The sequence below is a fragment of the Castor canadensis genome, chromosome 10 (genome assembly GCF_047511655.1).
Source record: "Castor canadensis chromosome 10, mCasCan1.hap1v2, whole genome shotgun sequence".
Classification (NCBI taxonomy): domain Eukaryota; kingdom Metazoa; phylum Chordata; class Mammalia; order Rodentia; family Castoridae; genus Castor; species Castor canadensis.
This window is the reverse complement of record NC_133395.1, coordinates 26,853,917-26,858,103: the sequence shown is the minus strand read 5'-3', so window position 1 is coordinate 26,858,103 and position 4,187 is coordinate 26,853,917. Positions and strand designations below refer to the sequence as shown.

The 4,187-nt window shown below is 33.9% G+C and overlaps 1 non-coding gene across 1 annotated transcript; it reads right to left on the bottom strand.

Annotated features, from left to right (window-relative positions):
* Positions 1 to 3,828: 3,828 nt before the first annotated feature.
* On the bottom strand, positions 3,829 to 3,961 carry LOC141413218 (small nucleolar RNA SNORA51). Its single transcript, XR_012438026.1, has one exon. It is a non-coding gene; the product is annotated as a small nucleolar RNA SNORA51 (small nucleolar RNA).
* Between the last annotated feature and the right edge of the window lie 226 nt (positions 3,962 to 4,187).

Below are 4,187 nucleotides of genomic sequence, written 5' to 3'. Positions count from 1 at the left end.
TGGTCCTTGCTGTGACCATCTGTATCACTACCAGTTCCATACTGGTATAACTCTCAGTTAGAATAATAGCCTCTTCATGATTTTTACTCAGTAGTGACTCAAAATTTCATTCTCGAAGGGCCTGAGCCATGTAGTTCTGCTGTCTAAACTGAATTGCTATAGTTTGCAAATGGCTCTAACCACAGGGCATAGTAGGATGCTAAAGGATGCCCTGCACATGTTCTGTGTTCCAAAAATCCTTCTTACCATTATTGAGTTGCAGCAGGTCAATTTCCTCTTGGTATTCACAATCAATCTCCAAAGTGAGTACAATAACTCTTTTTGTCTATTAATTCAGAAGTATGAGGAATCAAAGAGGCTAGTAGAACTTTCAGTTTGCAGTTTGGTGATATGAATGTTGTCTCTCTACAGAAGTGTCTTCCATTTGAAACCATGACCTCTGCAAGGACTAGTGGAAACAAGAAGGGAAAGGTATGCCAGTGGATCACTAAGAAAAAGTGTGTGGTCTCCCTACTATTCCTACCACTTAGTTTCTAAACCTGTTGTGAAGGGTTGGTGAAATGTCACTGAATTTTATACAGAGGTTCAAAGGATATACAGACTTTGTAGAACATTGCCACAGCCTTCCAAGATATCGCCAATTACTAGTTATTGTAAGAAATCTTCATTGGAAATCATTTTACCACTGTTTCAATCCAGCTACTTCAGGATGATTGTAAATAGAGTAAGACAATTGAAGGCTGTGATCATGGACCCATCATCATATTTTGTTTGTCACACAGTGAATTCCTATATAATTACCAAGCATTGAAGACTATGGCAATTGTGAGTAAATCATTCTCTAAGTATATGGATAACAATTATGTCAAGATACTTACATACTGGGAAGGCAAATCCATGTCCAAAGCATGTGTTTATTGTACTAGCCACAAAATCTTACCAATACCATTAAAATTTGTCCAATGTAATCAACCTGCCACCAGGGGAATTTGACCATCCCAAGGAATGGTGGAATATTGGGAAAGCAATTTTCATCTCTGTTATTGGCAAGTAGTGCACTTAGCTATGTCTCTGAAGTTACCTTTGCTAAGCACATGTCTATCTCTAACACAGTGGCTATTTTTGGCAATGAGCCCAGTGAATGATGAGAACATGTGTTTGAGGACAAAGATTGTCTTTATCTCCAGAGCGGGATAACTTAACTGAGTTGATTATTGAAATCTTCCCCTGCTAAGGATACCCTTGTTGGGATTCATATCTCTTCTGCTATTCATAATGCACACAGCTCTTCCCTATATATCTTTGTCTTCAATTTCCTAATCATATTCCTTCCAAATTCCTGACCAAGCCATCAAATCATTGGCCACATTCCAAAAGTCACTACAGTTTAAGATTATGTTTTTTCTCCTTCCACGAAGATACCTTATGTGCAATTAGTTGAAAAAGACATTCAATAAGTGTATCTGTGATTAGTTAAATCCACAGAAAATATGTGAAGGGTAGAAAAGTAGACTAATGCAGCACACATTGAAATTAAATCAACTCTGAGAACAGTAATTTTATTCTGAATTCTATTTTACTTTATTCAGTTTGACATAGTCAAAACAGTTTCAAGCATAAGGGATAAATCAACTCAGAAAAGTCACTCTGTATGATTATTACTGTAAAATGATTATTCCTTAGAATAATTAAGCTAAATTCTGGCATTAACATTATTTCAAAAATATTTAAATGCATTTTAAAGTGCAATAATTAATTCTGAAGAATATTTTAGTTAGGTGATTTTAAAAGCAATTATTTTATGTACTATGCAGTTACTCTTGGATACTTGAAGACAATAAGCAAAGCATAAAATTGTCTTTTTAAAATAAATCTAAAGTTCAATTTGAAAGAACTAAACCAATTATATGAAAAAATATTTGCAATAAGCTAATAAAAATGTTTCTGTAGCAGTCTGAAACATCAGCAGTTGTCTTCAGTGCCTCCCTAGGTAGGTCAGCCCCACCATAACCTTGTGGACTACTATACTGGCACACCTTCAGTATTTATTGAATATAATTCTGCATATTAATGAGTAAATAACTTATTAATTTATATTTAATCTACTAAAGTGGGGCAGTGATAACAAAAGAGAAAATAATAAAAAATAAGATATTTATTAGAATTTGTAGACTGATATTCTGTATTAAGAAATAAAAAGAGAGACTTCTCCTGAACACTCTGTATTAAAATTATGACTGAATAAAGGACCAAGACTCTCCAATTTAGGTTATATAAAAAAGCATTAAAAATGCTATATATCTATTCCACATAAATAAGATAGAAAATAAAACAATGTCTGAAGTGACAGCCAGCTCTATACCAGGAATTTTATTAATTGTATTAAAGATGTTCCTTAAGTCTTTACTGAGTCTCCTGTTCTATTTTCTCTTCGTTGGGGCTGTGGTTAGCAGCTTCAAACATTGTTCCCCATGATACTTATATCTTAGTCTTTATGTCCTTCTCTAAATTCCTCTCATTACATGAAGGGTGCAATAACATGTCTTTTGAATAAAATATGGAAATTAAGATGAGCACAGAGTATCATGACTATAATCCCAGTTATTTGAGTTGCATAGACTGGAGGACTGGGATATGAGACTGGCTCCAGGACAAAATGAGAGATACTATCTGAAAAATAATTAAAAGCAAGAAAGAGTTGGGGGTGTGTCTCAAGTAGTAAAACACTCACATAGCAAGCACAAGACCCTGAGTTCAAACTCCAGTATCATAAGACAAAAGAAAAAAAGAACATGGAAATTAATGGGACAACACTTCTAATAGGAACTTGTTAGATATTTTAACTTTCATGAGTTTACATTCTTTCTTCCTTGCCAGCATTCTCTGGCTTCATCTTTTATCACTTGGGTAAGGAAGCTGATGTGTTATAAGATGATACATGGGAGGGAAATTATGTCAAGAGTGTGAGATGCTTGTATCTAACATTCTATGGAAAACCTAGAGTTCAGATCAACAGCCTAAGAAAAGCAGTCCTCCAAACAAGAGAGTTTTACTATGAATCTCACCCTGCGATGACTTACAATGGATGTAAATCTGTAAGACAATCTGAGCCAAATGCATGAGCTAGGCCACTTCAAAACCTAACCTATAGACTGTGAAATAATAAATATTTGAAGGCAATAATTTTTTTGTTTAATTTCTCATTCAATGATCAGAGTAGGCTAACATATCCTCATGAATTCATTTCCCATCCATTTATTGATAAACTACAATTCAATTTATTCAACTCTGATATTTATTAAAATGTACATCCATGTTATAAAATTCTCATTTTATAGCTCCACTTGATGCTACTTAGAAGTCACAATGCCAGCAAATAACACAGAACTCATCATTTTCCTACCAAAATTGTTTTGAATTATTGAATTAGTTTTCCATACTAGAAGTCATTCTTTTTTTTTTTTTTTTTTGCAGTACTAGAGTTTGAACTCAAGGGCCTACACCTTGAGCCACTCCATCAACCCTATTTTTGTGAAGGGTTTTCTGGATAAGGTCTTGAGAATTATTTACCTAGGCTGGCTTTGAACTGTGATCCTCCTGATCTCTGCCTCCTGAGTAGCTAGGATTATAGTTGTGAGCCACTGGCACCTGGCTAGAAGTCATTCTTAACCTCTCCTACTCTCTCATGAATCTATCCTCTGAACTAAAGAAACATTTTGTTAATTTTGTACTATTTTTAAACACTTCTATAATCCTTCTTATGATCACCATTTGTACCTTTTTTTTGTTTTTCCCTAAAAAACAAGGTTTATATTTTTTACTCCTACCCCATGTCTCCCCATTCATAATACAGACTGGGCACAGAACCTAGGGTGAGATGTATATGTGGTAGGTTTACTTTGCCTCTTCTTTTTATGTAGTCAGTGTAAGATTGCAGTCTGTGGTTAGGCACCAAAAGGCCTATACTTTTTTAAAAAATTCTGTCAATTTTCAAATTTATTGCTATAGCAGTATCATAAGAAGTATCCATTTCTGACATTTAAAAAATAATTTTATTTTTGAATTATCATACATTAATAATATAAGGGAATTCCATTGTGGCAATCCTATACATGTAGACAGTTCACATTGAGCAAATAATATTTTTAAATAAACATATGCTCATATATCTTTTTTTAAGACTGTTT